Raw genomic sequence first — 16,530 nt, 5'->3', positions numbered from 1 at the left:
CATGCCTGATCATTTCTTGGGATCCACTTTGAGAACCCAAACTATTACAAGTTGATTTTTAAATGAAAATATATAATATATCCTATTAAAATGTGATACATATAAGATGGAATTTTATTCCATTATGAAGATTCAAGTTGCTGGGTATAGTGGTGCACACCTTTCATAACAGCACTTCGGAGGCAGAAGTAGGAGGATTGCTGTGAATTCAAAGCTACCATGAGACTATATAGTGAATTCCAGGTCAGTCTGGGCTAGAGTGAGACTCTACCTTGAAAAAAAGAAAAAAGAATGCAATTACGGTATGTGCAGGATAAATGGATGGAACTAGAGATTAATATGTTAAGTGATATAAGCTTCAATCAAAAAGACAACTGTCTCATGTTTCATTTGTGGAATCTATTCTTAAGTTTATACATATAAAGGAAGAAGTCAAAAGAAAATGGGGGAGGGGAATAAGAGAGGGTAGTGGAATATATAAGACATAAAATAAGAAGAAAGGAATATTTAGGAGTAAGTTTTCTAGCAAGGGAACACATCAAGGATGGCTGACACAGTGAGAGCAAAGTATAATATATACTTGTGAAAATGTCACAGTAATGTCAAGTCCTTGTATGGTAACTAAAACAAAACAAAAAAGATCCTCTCCAGAAAGCAGATGGCCATTGTTGGACTCCCCATGCCCCTACTGGTTGTAAGTCATTCTAATAAATCCCCTTCCATTTTATACATATATATATATATATATATATATACATATATATATGTATGTATATATGTATATGTATTCTATCATTTCTGTTCCTGTAGAGAACTTTGACTAATATAGATTGTGACATTGAGAGTGGTTCTAAAGAAACAGAATTGCGAGTATGAATTTCTCTAGTGGGCCTGTAACTAGCTGTCCAAATAAACTTAAGTTGTAAAATACTATCCTGTGGCAGAGAGAACACTAATAATACACAGAATGAGCTGCTTAAAGAGCTATGCAAGATAAATGCATTTGATATTGTTGGTCCATCCCTTGTGAGGAGCAAGGAGGAATTTAATGGCTGTCTGTATAAAACTTCTTAACATTTCTGAAAAAGTAAAAATAATGATGCTAACTGATTGCTTCTAGCATCTCTAGGTAAAGTAAGAAAGGAGAGAAGTTCAAAGATGAAATTGCTCGGTTCCAAAATCTCATGAACAATAGAAAGGTTTCTAAATGTGTCCTGAGGGAAGCCTTTTATCCAGCAGCCACTTACAAGATTTAAGTTCCAAATTTCAAGGACTTGGAGGTAAAGTAAGGGCACTAACTGGAAGAGTGGGATTCTTTAACCTGGGAAAGAGATGTGTTGGAGGAACTCGACAAGACCAAGGAAGTTGCTCTCTGAGATTCTGATGGGTTTATTCTGAAAGAGGAAGTGGCCTCCCTGACCCTCGTGTCAGATACATCCCCATCACCATGCACTATGGCCCTCTTCATCTTTGCCCAGAGGAATTAATCCTGCATTGTCATAGAACCCACAGTGACCTTCACTGAAGGAGATGCCAAGAAAAACAAAGCTAATGCCCCTCCAGCCCACCATCACCACCAATTTTTACCTTTAGACCTATAAATAGACTCAAGTCCCAGCAAACCCCTGGACAGATGGGTTACACATGGCAGAGTCACACATGGGGAGGTGCACCACACTCTTAAGTAACTTGTTGTATTTCCTATTTTATATAAGTAGAGTTATGGAGAATGTGCACGAGAAAACATTTTAAGGGTATGGGATAATAGCAGAAGGAACATAAAACTAGATCAAGCCGAATTGATTAATATGGGACCATTAAACAAAATATTCTGAGTTGGAACTTTTGGATAAGATAGTGGCATAGAATTCATGCCAAACCAGCCTAGAGAAGGATTTAAGTAAAACCACAGAAAAAAAAAAAAAAAAAACACTCTTCTTCTGAAAATTGAAGGTATATAGGCCGTTATCAGCCATAGTGAAAAAGTAGGAGAAACTGAGATCTACCAGAACAGAGGGAACTGGCCAAAATACCACTGAGGTGCTTGTAACTCTGATGGGTACAGATCCTCATGCTTACTCAGTCAGATGCTGAGAGGCATACCAAACAAGGGGACTTTCCAACCTCATCAGCCTCCTTGCAAAATCAAGAAACCTGAAAGCACAGACCATATGAAGGGGATAAATGAAGGACCAGCTGAGCTGTCCTAGTACAACTCTAGGCTTCCTGCACTCTCCCATCCCACAACAATCAGAACCCTGAACCTCCAGAGAACACATTGAGACCCTGGCAGCAGGGCATCCCGAACAGCTGATCAGAGCACCAGATCCATAGCACAACATGGAGGGATAGAGGTAGGCACTCAGCACTGGGGAGATTGGAAGCCACCCCAAAATGTAACAAGGCTGACAAAAAAGCAGGTACATAGGCCTGCCCTGGAAGTGTAATCTCTCATTCCAAGGCAGGGCAGGTTAGGGGTTACATATACTTGGTTGGCTTTACCATTCTCAAGCTGTATTTGGTGGTTGACTATTGCTTCTTTGTCTTTTTCTTCTGTCATTATTGGGTGCAAGACCTGATTCAGGCCCAGGCTGACCTGGAGCCCATTTCAGCACAAAAATCTCAACCCCCCAGCAGAAAGTATTAAGGGTGTAGACCAAAACACACCCTTAGGGATTTTGGATTTGAAAGGTTATCTGTTTCATTTAATCCCCACAGTTGCATACTCTGTATGCTGGAATTTATTTAATAGTCTATATTGCTCAGTTGAATTTTAGAATTTTCCAATAAATTGCTCCACCCAGCCCACTAGAATACTTGAATAGATGGCAAACTCAACACCTAGGATTACTTCTGTGGGTGGACTGGAGTACAAGAGCTATACTTGGCACCTTAAACTCTACCCTGAAGGTATATAAAGTTGGATTTCCAAGTCTAAGAGCACTGCAGATAATTAGAAAACCCAAGCATCAAATCAACTCAGTATGCAAAGATCACTACATTATAATACAAGAAACACAAAGAATCAAGACAATACAATCCCACCAAAAATTATGAATCCATAAGAAATGACCCACCAATGAAATGAAATGTCTGACAAAGATTTTTTTAATTATTTTATTTATACTCAAAGAAGAAAACAAAGGAATTAAAAAAGAAAAAAAAACTCATGAAGAAATTCCAAGAGAACACAAGAAACCAGCTTAATGAAATAAGGTGGTCATTACATGACTTGAGTAAGAAAATAGAAATGCTGAAGAAAAACCAGGCAGAAATTCTAGTGCTGAAAAACACAGCTAGTCAAAAAAACAAAAAAACAAACAAACAAAAACAAAAAAAAAAACCTCTGTAAGTCTCACCAGTAGAATGGATGAAGGAGAGATCAGAATATCTAAACTAGAAGACCAGGTGGCAGACCTAATACTGTCCAACAAAGAGAAACACAAGCTAACAGGAAGGTATGAATGGGAATTTCAAGATATTTGGGATACTATGAAATGATCAAACATAAGAATTCTGGGTGTAGTTGAAGGACAAAACTTTCAGTCCAAAGGCATAGTAGGCATTTTCAACAAAATCATAGAAGAAAAATTTCTCCAAATTGGGAAAGTGATGCCAATGCAGATACAAGAAGCTTTTAGAACACCAGACAATGCCCCAAAAGAACCTCTCTTCACCATATTTTAATTAAACTGTTAAACATACAAATCAAAGAAAATATATTGAAAGCAGTTAGAAAGAAAAAGCAAGCCCATTAGGATCATAAAAAATTACTCAACACAAACTTTAAAAGCTAGAAGGGTTTAGAATGATGTCTTCCACATTCTGAAAGATAACAACTGTCAACCAAAATCAATTTATCCTGCAAAGCTATCTATCCAAATTGATGGAGAAATAAGGACATTCCACAACAAAAATAGGCTAAAGGAATTTATGACAACTAAGCCAATTCTACAGAAAATACTTGAAGGAAAGCAAAGAATACACATGAAGGAAACAGGAAAAAATAAACCATATTCAAATAACAAGAGTAAAGGGAAAACAACAAGGAATTGAAAGATGCAAGGGTGTTGTTTCCCACATGATTCCCTTACTCCTATTTGGCTTGTTCAGAAAATGAATGGATCATGGAGGATGACAATGGATTACTAGAAATTTAATCAAGTAGTGGCTCTAATTTCAGCTGCTGTACAAGGTGTGGTTTCCTTGTTTGAGCAGATTAACAGATCTCCTGGTGGTTTATATGCAGCTATTGATTTTGCACATGTTTTTTCTCCATACTAAGTCCATAAGACCACTAGAAGCAATTTGCTTTCAATTGGTAAGACTTTTATTGTTCTATCTCAAGGGTATATTAACTTACCATCCCCATCTCATAACTGAGTCCACAGGGATCTTGATCACTTGTTTCTCCCATGAGGGATGACAGGGATTAACTCATGCCTTTCAAATATAACTTTGAATATTAATGGACTCAACTCCCTAGGCAAAAGATACAAGTTAACAGAATGAATCAGAAAACTGGATCCATCCATTTGCTATCTTCAGAAACCCACCTTACCAGTAATGACAGATACTACCTTTAGGGTGAAAGGATGGAAAATGATATACCAAGCAAACGGAAATTAGAAACAAACAGGTGTGGCCATACTAATATCTGACAAAATAGACTTTCAACCCAAAGAGATTAAAACAGATATAGAGGGCCACTTTATACTCATCATGGGAGCAATACAACAAGAGGAGATTACAGTTCTGAACACATGCACATCAAATGTAGATGCACTCAATTTTATAAAGCAACATCTACTAGATTTTAAGTCAGACATAAATCCCAACACAATAATAGTGGGTTACCACTGCTTCTCAAACTCAAATGTAAGATAGAAAAGGATGGAATGCTCCCCAACACCTGTGAAGCCAGCATTACACTAATATCAAAACCAATGAAAAACACAACAAAAAGTGAGTGATAGGCCAGTTTCCCTGGTGAATATAGATGCAAATATTCTTTTATTTTTAAAATATTTAATTAATTTATTTATTTGAGAGGAAAGAGAGAGGAGCAGATAGAGAGAATGGGCACACCAAGACTTCTAGCCACTGCAAACAAACTCCAGATACATATGCCACCTTGTGCATCTGGCTTACATAGGTATTGGGGAATCAAACCTGGGTCCTTTGGCTTTGCCAGCAAATGCCTTCACTGCTAAGCCATTTCTCCAGCCCACAAACATTCTTTTTTTTTTTTAATTTTTATTTATTTATTTGAGAGCGATAGACACAGAGAGAAAGACAGAGAGAGGGAGAGAGAGAGAATGGGCGCGCCAGGGCTTCCAGCCTCTGCAAACGAACTCCAGATGCGTGCGCCCCCTTGTGCATCTGGCTAACGTGGGACCTGGGGAACCGAGCCTTGAACCGGGGTCCTTAGGCTTCACAGGCAAGCGCTTAACCGCTAAGCCATCTCTCCAGCCCCACAAACATTCTTAATAGTAATCTGCAAACAGATTTCAAGAACACATTAAGAGGGAATGGGTAGATGATTCAATATATAAAGTAGTTGCTATGCAAGCCTGATTACCTGAGTTTGTATCCGTAGCCCCCATGTCAAAATCAGAAGCCATTATAGGCTTATGTAATTCCAGCATACTACACTGACGGCAAGATGGGAAACAGAAAGAGGAGGGTTTCCTGGACACTCATGGACCACTGCAGCAGTATACAGCAATGCAAACAAAATACTCTGCCTCAAATGAAGAAGAAGGCAAGGCCTGATCCAAGAAAGTTATCCTCTGACATGCCCTCCATGGCATGTATTCACACACACATACAAATGAAAATAAATTCTTAAAAGAAGAAGAGGGGCCCCAATTGTAAAAGACACTTGCTTACAAAGCCTGCTAACCCAAGTTTGGTTCCCTAGCACTCATGGAAAACAGGATACCAAGTGACACATGCATCTGTGATCTCAATGTACCTAGACACTAGGAGATAGAGCCAGGAAAATCAGAAGCTCTTAGGTTACCTAGATTGGCCTTTATTCACAGCAGCAAGACTGACTCAGAGATGGTCCAAGAAGAGCATAGACACTTTGAGATTGTCTTCTGACCTCCACATTCACATCATGACACATGTGTGCTCATGCACGTATATGCATGCACATGCACACACATTTTTCAAATACACATTAAGAAGAAAATACACAATTTACAAGCTGGTTTCACTAAAGGTATACTAGGATGATTCAACCTGTGTGAATTAATAAATGTGAGACCTCTATATAAAAAGATTTAAGGAAAGAAATCACATGATCATGTCAATTGATGATGAAAATGTCTTCAACAAAGCTCAACATTTGAACATAATAAAAGCCTTTAAAAGCACAACAGAAGGAACATACTGCAACATAATAAAGGCTACTTACAACAAACCTATACACAGTATTATTATCTGAAAGGCGACAAAGGTGCCAACTCTGCACTCATTTATTATGGTGCTCAAATTCTTGGCTACAGCAATAAGGCAAGACAAAGAAATAAAAGGGATACAAATAGGAAAGGAAGAAGTCAGTTTACTCCTTTTTGCAAATGACATGATGCTATACTTTAAAATCCCCAAAGAGTCCATCAAAATCTGATAGAGTGCTTACATAGCATGCACAAAGCCCCAAGTCCAAACCCCAGCACCACATAAACTGGATTTGGTTTTACACTCCTATAATCCCAGCACTCAGGAGTTAAAAGCAGGAAGATCAGAAGTTCAAGGTCATTCTCATGTACATAGAGAGTTTAGGATACATAAGATGCTGTCTCAAAAGAAAAAAAAAGGGCTGGAGAGATGGCTTAGCCGTTAAGCGCTTGCCTGTGAAGCCTAAGGACCCCGGTTCGAGGCTCGGTTCCCCAGGTCCCACGTTAGCCAGATGCACAAGGGGGCGCACGCGTCTGGAGTTCGTTTGCAGAGGCTGGAAGCCCTGGCGCGCCCATTTTCTATCTCTCCCTCTATCTGTCTTTCTCTCTGTGTCTGTCTCTCTCAAATAAATAAATAAATAAATATTTTTAAAAAAAAAAAGAAAAGAAAAAAAAATACAATGTATACAACAGAAGTCTTAGAATTTATGAACACTTCCAGTGAAGTAGCCAGATATAAAAGCGACATATAAAAATCAGTAGCAGGGACTCAGAAGACAGCTTAATTGTGCTTGTTACATAAGCATAAGGACTTGCATTCCTAGCACCTATATAAAATCCATAACAACACATACCTTCATTCCAAGAATTGGGAAGGCAGAGGCAAGAGGATCCTGGATGGAGGTGGCTAGTCAGGTCAACTAGCCAAATTGGTAAATTCCAGGTTTAACTTGTGATCCTGTCTTAAAATATAAGGTGGAGACAGTTTAAGGACACTTAAGGTGTCTCTTGCCTTCATACACATGAACAAATAAACAGATGCACAAATATTTTCTACATACCAATAACACACTTGCCAAGAAAGAAAAGGGAAGCTGGGCATGGTGGTATATGATTTAATCCCAGCACTCAAGAGGCAGAGGTAGGAGGATCACAATGAGTTCGAGGCCACCCTGTATCTAAGTAGTGAATTTAGCTATGGGCTAGAACAAGACACTACCTCAAAAAAAAAAAAAGAAAGAAAGAAAGAAAGAAAGAAAGAAAGAAAGAAAGAAAGAAAGAAAGAAAGAAAGAAAGAAAGAGAAAGAAGAGAGAGAGAAAGAAAGGAAGGAAGGACTCAAGGAGGGAAGAAGGGAAGGAAGGAAGGAAGGAAGGAAGGAAGGAAGGAAGGAAGGAAGGAAGGAAGGAGAAAGAAAGAAAGAAAGAAAGAAAGAAAGAAAGAAAGAAAGAAAGAAAGAAAGAAAGAAAGAAAGAAAGAGAAATAAAGAAATAGAAGGAGAAATTCATTCCCAATAGTTTCAATCTAGGGATAAGAGCCAGGCGTGATGGTGCATGCCTTTAATCTCAGCATTTGTGAGGCAGAGGAGGAGATTTGCTATGATTTTGAGGCCATCCTGAGCATACACAGTGAATTCCAGGTCAGCCTGGGCTAGAGTGAGATCCTACCACAAAAAAAAAAAAAAAAAAAAAAAAATCAAGGAATAAACTCAATGAAGGATGTGAAAGACCTCTACAATGAAAACTTTAAGACAATAAAGAAAGGAAATTGAAAAAGACAACAGATGATGGAAAGACCTTCCATGGTCATGGGCTGATATACTTAATATTGTGAAATAGCTCTCTGAGTGAAATCAATCTACATATTCAGTGAAATCCCCATTAAAAACTCCAATGGCATTCTCCACAAAACTAAAAAACCATTCTAGAATTTATATTGAAGGATAAAAGACCCTTGTTAGCCAAGGTAGTACATGACAGAAAGGATTATTCTGGAAATACCACTATACTGATTCTCAAATTATATTACAGAGCCATAGTAACAAAAATAGCATATTAGTGTCACAGAAAACAGACAAAATCAACTGAATATAATACAGTAACCAAAAATAAATCCCCAGAATTATAGCCACATAATTTCTGACAAAGATGTCAAAAACATATATTGGAAAAGATGGCTTCTTCAACAAATGATGTTAGGGAAACTGTATTTCCACATAAAGAAAATGAAATTAGATCCATATCTCCTACCCTGAACAAAAATCAAAGACCTTAATGTGAGACCTGAAAGTTTGGTTTGCTTCAGTGCCATGTAGCATGCACCCACCACTCTACCCTGTAACCATGAAGCCACCAGCCACCATGCCTTTGCCACCATAATGGACTATATCCCTTCTAACCATGGGTCAAAATAAATCCTTCTTGCCTTGAGGAAAATAAAAAAGAATTGCAGTGGGAAGACAAATCATGTGGAGGTGGATAGTTTTGTGCCCAGAATCCATAAATTGTATTAGAAAAATTTCAGTGTCAGGAGTGGCCAAGGAGGCCCTTGATGCCCCTAAAACATTAGATATTGTCAAGGCTCTTAGTTGCCCACCAGAAGTAGTCTGTAAGACCCTATTGCTAATGACACCACATGCCTGTGCTGCAAATCACTAAGAAATCAAGCTGGACTTGAGCTGGAAGCCTTCTCCATATTGAAGAGCTGTTATGATGCTGGAAAGAGCTATGCAGCCTGTTTGGGGGGGGGGGAATGTCATCAACAGTCTTAACCACCAGTGGACACTGCAAGCTTTACAGATGGACAACCAGGCCAAATTCCTGGTGCAGGAATCCATGGCTGGTACTAAAAACCTAATCAAAAGCCTATGACTGAGGAGGTCATATGCCCTATGTAGGTAACTAATAGTGTTGTATGGATAATTGGATATCTTGTGCCCTCCAAACTGCCCTCTAAATACTTTCATTTATGCCCATATATTAATGCTACTCTCACTTTTGGTTACAGAATTTTCTTTTTCTCATATAGCATTGACCACTGGCATGAATCAAAACTCACCAAAGTGGGCATGCACATCTTTATTATCCATTCATCTGTTCAGGGACATCTAGGCTGGATCCATTTCCTATATATTGTGAATAGAGCACCAATTAAAATGGTTGTGCAAGTATCTCTAAGGTAATGAGAAAAGTCATTGGGATATATGCCTAGAAGTACTATAGCTGGATCAAATGGTGAATCTATTTTTAGCTGTCTCAAGAAACTCCACACTGATTTCCATATTGGCTGTACCAGACTACATTCCTATCAACAGTGTAAAAGGGTTCCCCTTTTTCTGCATCCTCACCAATATTTATTGTCATTTGTTTTCTTCATGATAACAATTTGGACAGGAATGAGATGGAATCTCAATGTAGTTTTAATTTGCATTTCCCCAATGAGTAAATTTGCAGAGCGCTTTTTTCACTTGTTTATATGCTATTTGTATTTCTTCTTTTTAGAACTCTCTATTTAGTTACATAGCCCATTTTTTAACTGGGCTGTTTGATTTCTTTCTTTCTTTCTTTCTTTCTTTCTTTCTTTCTTTCTTTCTTTCTTTCTTTCTTTTTTTTTTTCTTTGAGGTAGGGTCTCACTCTAGCTCAGGCTGACCTGGAATTCACTATGTCGTCTCAGGGTGGCCTCAAACTCATGGCGATCCTCCCGCCTCTGCCTCCCAAGTGCTGAGATTAAAGGCATGTGCTACCACTCTCAGCATATTTTATTTTTTGAATTCTTGGTATATTTGTAATATTAGCCCTCTGTCAGATGTGTAGCCAGCAAAGATTTTCTCCCATTCTGTAGGTTGTCTCTTTGCTCTATTTGCATTGTCCTTTACTGTAGAAAAGCTTTGTAATTTCAGGAAATCCCAGTGGTTGATTAGTGGTTTTATTTCCTGAACAATTGGGGTTATATTGAATGGTTTTGGCATTTTTGTTGAAAATCAGATGGCAGTAGCTGTCTGGATTAATATCTGGGTCCTCTATTCTGTTCCAGTTATCTACATGTCTGTCTTTGTGCCAGTACCATGCTGTTTTTGTTACTATGGCTTTGTAATATAGCTTAAAATTAGGTAGGGTGATACCATCAGCCTTATTTTTGTTGCTCAAAATTGTTCTGGCTGCCGGGCATGGTGGTGCACGCCTTTAATCCCAGCACTCGGGAGGCAGAGGTGGGAGGATCACCATGAGTTCAAGGCCACCCTGAAATTCCATAATAAATTCCAGGTCAACCTGGGCTAGAGTGAGACCCTACCTCAAAAAAAAAAAAAATTGTTCTGGCTATTTGAGGGTTTTTTGTGCTTCAAAATGAATTTTAAGATTGTTATTTCTGTGAAGTATGCCATCGGAATTTTAATGGGGATTGCCTAAAATGTGTAGATGCTTTTGGTAAGATTGACATTTTCATAATATTGATTCTTCCAATCCAAGAACATGTGATATCCTTCCATTTCCTTGTGTCTTCTGCAATTTATCATTTAGGTGTTTTACAGTACTCATTGTAGAGGTCCTTAACTTCCTTGGTTAGATTTATTCCAAGGTACTTTATTTTGGGGGACAATTGTGAATGGGAAAGATTCTGTGCTTTCATCCTCTCAATGTTTGTTGTTAGTATATAGGAAAGATACTGATTTCTCTGTGTTTATTTTGTATCCTGCTATGTTGCTAAAAGTGTTTTTCAGCTCTGAAAGTTTTCTAGTAGGGTCTTTAGGGTGCTTTGTGTATATAATCATATCATCTGTAAATAATGATACCTTGATACCTTTCCAATTTGTATCCCCTTTATGGGTTTTTCTTGCCTTATTGCTGTAGCTAATACTTTCAGAACTATATTAAATAAAAGTGGGGACAGTGAAGACTCTTGTCTTTTTCATGAATTTAGTAGAGAAGCTTCAAGTTTTTCCCCATTTAGTGTTATGTGGACTGTATGTTTGTCATAAAGAGCTTTTATTTTGTTGAGATATGTTCCTTCTATTCCCAGTTTCTGTAAGACTTTTACCATAAAGGAATGTTGGATTTTGTCAAATGCTTTTGATGTATCTATTTAGATGTTATGTGACTTTTGTCCTTCAGTCCATTTATATAGTGTATTACATTTTTTGATTTGCATGTGTTGAACCATCCCTGCATCTCTGGGACAAAGCCTACTTGGTAAAGATGAATTATCTTTCTGATATATTCTTGTATTCTGTTTGCCAATATTTTCTTCAGAATGTTTGCATCTATGTTCATGAGGGAGATTGGTCTGTGATTTTCTTTTGTTGTTGTTGTTCTATCTTTGTCTGGTTTCAGAATTCAGGTGATGGTGGCTTTGTAGGAGGAGTGTTGCAGTCAGGTTCACATTAGAAATCTCCCAACCAAGAGCAGCTTTGGGGGAAAAAAATGATTTATTTTGGCTTATAGGCTTGAGGTGAAGCTTCATGATGTCAGGGGAAAATGATGGCATGAGCAGAAGGTAGATATAACCCTTTGGCCAACATAAAGTGGACAATGAAGGGACAAAACTGACACCATGACAGGCTTCAGTAGAGTGCCATCCGAACTAGGCCTAAATTTCAGTTTCCCGGAGAGGCAGGCAAGACTTCTGAGAAAGAGTGGGCTGTTAATAACAGTGACCCTGACATGTGGCCAGAGAAGATAGCTGCCCAGGGGCTGAGTCAGTTCCTGAAAGTCATGTCAAAACATGCCCAGACATGTCCCTTTTGCACCTTTCACAAACAAACAAACAAAGATGTACAACTGTAACTGCTGCTCGCCTAGCCAATTATTTCAAAAGATTACCTAACCCAGCTGAAATTCCCCTAGTTGTGCTTAAAAGGGTGTGCTCATCTAGGGGTTGCCATTTTGTAAGAATGGCTTGCCCCCACATGCTGGCTGACTCTGCAGAATAAATGCTCTTTGCTTTTACATACTATTTGAGTCTCGGGTCTTCCTTCAGTGATTCTCAGACCCTTACAGACAATAGCAACAGGAGAGTGTGCCAAACACTGGCATAGGGAAACTGGCTATAACACCTGAATAAATGGCCCCCAATATATTCACTGTTTTGTTAGTTTGTAGCTTGCATCTTCAGTCACCTGGCTGGAGGCAGTGTCACTGGGCAGATCTTAAGGTGTGGTAGTGGGTTTGATATTTCAACCTAAAGATATGCAAAATATGCCTAGCTGGAGTTTCTGAAGTGTGCTGTGCTGTGTGGCTTTTGGCTTTTAGGCTTGTGCTTCTCTCTGTGTATGTTTGGTCCTGTGAAAACAGGCCAGTTTCTTCTACCATTATGGAACATCCCCCGGATCTGTAACTTTCAATAAATACCTTCCTCCATAAATATGCCTGGTCTGGAAGTTTATCACAGTGAACCTGAAGCTGTCTGCTAAAATACCCATAAGCTGGCCCCCAACAGAAGGCTTTAATTTCTAATTGTCATCAGCTGGGGAACCTAGCATTCAGAACATCTAAGTTTATGGGGGACACCTGAATCAAACCACCACAAGGAGTTTACTAGAATTCCTTCCTTTTCTATTTTATGAGAAAGTTTGAGAAGCAGTGGTATTAGTTTTTCCATGATGGTCTGGTAAATTTCACCAGTGAATCCATCAGGACCTGGACTTTTTTTAGTTGGGAGACTTTTTATAACTGCTTGGAACTCCATAGTTGTTATAGGTCTATTTAAATGGTTTATAATTTTGGTAGGTCATATAAATCAAGGAAATCATTTCTTTCAGATTTTCAAACTTAGAGGTATATATAGTTTTAAAGTATACCCTTATGATTTTCTGAATTTCTTTGGAATCTGGTATAATGGTGCCTTTTTTCCATCTCTAATTTTACTATAATTTTGTCTGTTCTCTCTTTGGTATGGTCAGATTTGCTAAGAGTTTATCCTTTCAAAGAACCAACTCTTTGTTTCATTGATTCTTTGGATTGGTTTTTTGGTTTCTAGTTCATTAATTTCTGCCTTAATCTTTATTATTTCTTCCTGTCTACTGATTTTTGGTTTGCCTTGTTCTTCTTTTTCCAAGGTCTTAAGGTGAAGCATTAAACCGTTTACTTGTGAATTGTCTAATTTCTTAATATAGGAACTTAGAGCTATAAATTTCCCTCTTAGGACGGCCTTCTTTGAGTCCCAGAGTTTTGGTATATTGAATTCTCATCATCATTTGATTCTATGAATTTATTGATTTCCTTTTTGATTTCTTCAATGACTCATTCATCACTCAATAGTGTACTGTTTAGTTTCCATGAATTTCTGTTTGCTCCATAGTTTTTCTTATTGCTAATTTGTAGTTCAATCCCACTGTGGTCAAACAAAGCACAAGGGATTATGTCAATTTTCCTGTACTTGTTAAGATTTTCTTTGTGTCCTAATACATGGTCTACTTTGGAGAACATTCCATGTGCTGCTGAGAAAAATGTATTTTCTGCAGGATTTGAATGGAATGTTCTATAGATATCAGTTAGGTCCATTTGTTCTATGACATCATTTAATCCAGATGTCTCTCTGCTTATTTTTTGCAAGGATGACCTGTCAATTGACAAGAGTAGGGTTTTGAAGTCACCCATTACAACTTTGTTTGGGTTTATCTGTGTCTTTAGTTCTAATGGTGGGGTTTTTTTTTGATGAAATTGGGAACCCCCATATTAGGTGCATATATGTTTAGGATTGTAATGGCCACTTGTTGGAGTGTTCCTTTAATCAGTATAAAGTGACCTTCTTTGGGTCCCGGCTGAAACTAAGAAAAACTGGCAAAACAATCAAGGGTGCTGTTTTCCTGGTGAACTGGATACCAGCATAAGGGTGAAGGAGATCAATACAGAGATAAATCAACTTCTACCAAATCAGAGATCCAGAGACCCAGAGGCCTCCAACACCTCATCACTGAAGTAGACTAAAAATGAACCCAACACAGCTCAGGGAAATTTTGCAGAAGAGGGGGCAGAAAGAATGTCAGAGCCACATGTTGGGTCATGATATGCAGAGACATTTATCCTACCCATAACTGAGGGCTAACTCCACAATGCATGACCCATATACCTCAACAAGGAGGGGCTAAGGGGAGGGACTAAGTCATGGATGAGCCTAATAATGGTACCAAACTGACTGTATTTGCTGAATACAAAACTAATTAATAAAAAATAAATAAATAAAGTAACCTTCTTTATCTTTCTTCACTAATGGTGGTTTGAAGTCTATCCTTCCAGATATTAGGACTACAATCCCTGCTTGTTTCCTAAGCCCATTTGCTTGAAATACCATTTTCTATCCTTTCAGCCTAAACAGTGTCTGTCTCTTATTGAGAGGTCAGTTTCCTGGAGGCAACAAACAGCATGATCCTGCCTTTTAATCCAGTCTTCAAGCCTGGGTCTTTTGATTGGGGCATTAAGGCCATTGATATTAAGAGTTATTATTGAAAGGTATGTGTTTATTCTTGCCATTCTTCTTGTTTTGTAGTGCTTCCTGATTTCTCTTTACTCTCTTGTTTTAACTGTTATTTGAGTATAGTGCATTTTTTCCTGTTTTCTCATGTGTGTGCTTTGCTTTCTCTTCAGTGTGAAAGATTCCTTCAAGTATTTTCTATAGAACTGGCTTAGCTGTTATAAATTCCTTTAGCCTGTTTTGGTTGTGGAATGTCCTTATTTCTCCTTCAATTTGGATAGACAGCTTTTCAGGACAAAATAATTTTGGTTGTCAGTTGTTATCTTTCAGAACTTAGAATACATCATTCCAAACCCTTCTGGCTTTTAAAGTTTGTGTTGAGTAATCTTCTGTGATCCTGATGGGCTTGCCTTTATAGGTGACTTGTTTTTTCTCTCTAAATGCTTTAAATGTATTTTCTTTGGTTTGCATGTTTAGTAGTTTAGTTATAATATGGCAAGGAGAGGTTCTTTCCAGGTTTTGTTTGTTTGGTGTTCAAAAAGCTTCCTGTGTCTGCATTGGCATCACTTTCCCAATTTGGAGAAATTTTTCTTCTATGATTTTGTTGAAAAAGCCTACTATGTCTTTGGACTGAAATTCTTCTTCAACTATACCTTGAATTCTTATGTTTGATCTTTTTATAGTGTCCCAAATATCTTGAAATTCCCATTCATACCTTCCTATTAGCTTGTGTTTCTCTTTGTTGGACTGTATTCAATCTGCCTCCTGGTCTTCTAGTTTATATATTCTGTTCTCTCCTTCATCCATTCTACTGGTGAGACTTTTCACAGAAATTTTTATTTGACTACCTGTGTTTTTCAGTTCTAGAATTTCTGCCTAGTTTTTCTTCAGAATTTCTATTTCCTTACTCCAGTCTTTTTTTTTTTTAATTTTTATTTATTTATTTGAGAGTGACAGACACAGAGAGAAGGACAGATAGAGGGAGAGAGAGAGAGAGAATGGGCGCGCCAGGGCCTCCAGCCTCTGCAAACAAACTCCAGACACGTGCACCCCCTTGTGCATCTGGCTAACGTGGGACCTGGGGAACCAAGCCTTGAACCAGGGTCCTTAGGCTTCACATGCAAGCGTTTAACCGCTAAGCCATCTCTCCAGCCCCGTACTCCAGTCTTATAGTGATCTCCTTATTTCATTAAGCTGGTTTCCTATGTTCTCTTGAAATTCCTTCAGGAGTTTGTTTTCTTCTTTAATTCCTTTGTTTTCTTCTTTGATTTCTTTGAGTATAGAATAACCTTTTTTTAAAAAATCTTTGTCAAGCATTTCATCTAAAACATCTCATTGGGGGTTATTTATGATGGATTTACAATTTTTGGTGGGGTTGTAATGTCTTGATTCTTTGTGTTTCTTTTATTATAATGTAACAATTTTGCATCCTGAGTTGATTTGATGGTTGGGTTTTCTAATTTTCTGTGGTGCTCTTAGATTTTGAAATCCAACTTTATGTAACTTCAGAAGAGGAGTATAAGGTACCAAGTGTAGCTCTTGTACTCCAATCCAACTGCAGAAGTAATCCTAGGTGTTGAGTTTGCCTGCCATTCAAGTATTCCAGTGGGGTGGGTGGAGCAATTTACTGGCAAAATTCTAAAATTCAACTGAGCATATACACATTCAATAAAAACCAGCACAGAGTATTCAAGTGTGGGGATTGAAACAAACAACTA

This window comes from Jaculus jaculus, chromosome 2, assembly GCF_020740685.1.
Source record: "Jaculus jaculus isolate mJacJac1 chromosome 2, mJacJac1.mat.Y.cur, whole genome shotgun sequence".
NCBI classification, from domain to species: domain Eukaryota; kingdom Metazoa; phylum Chordata; class Mammalia; order Rodentia; family Dipodidae; genus Jaculus; species Jaculus jaculus.
The sequence above is the reverse complement of the archived record's forward strand: the minus strand, read 5'-3'. Positions refer to the sequence as shown.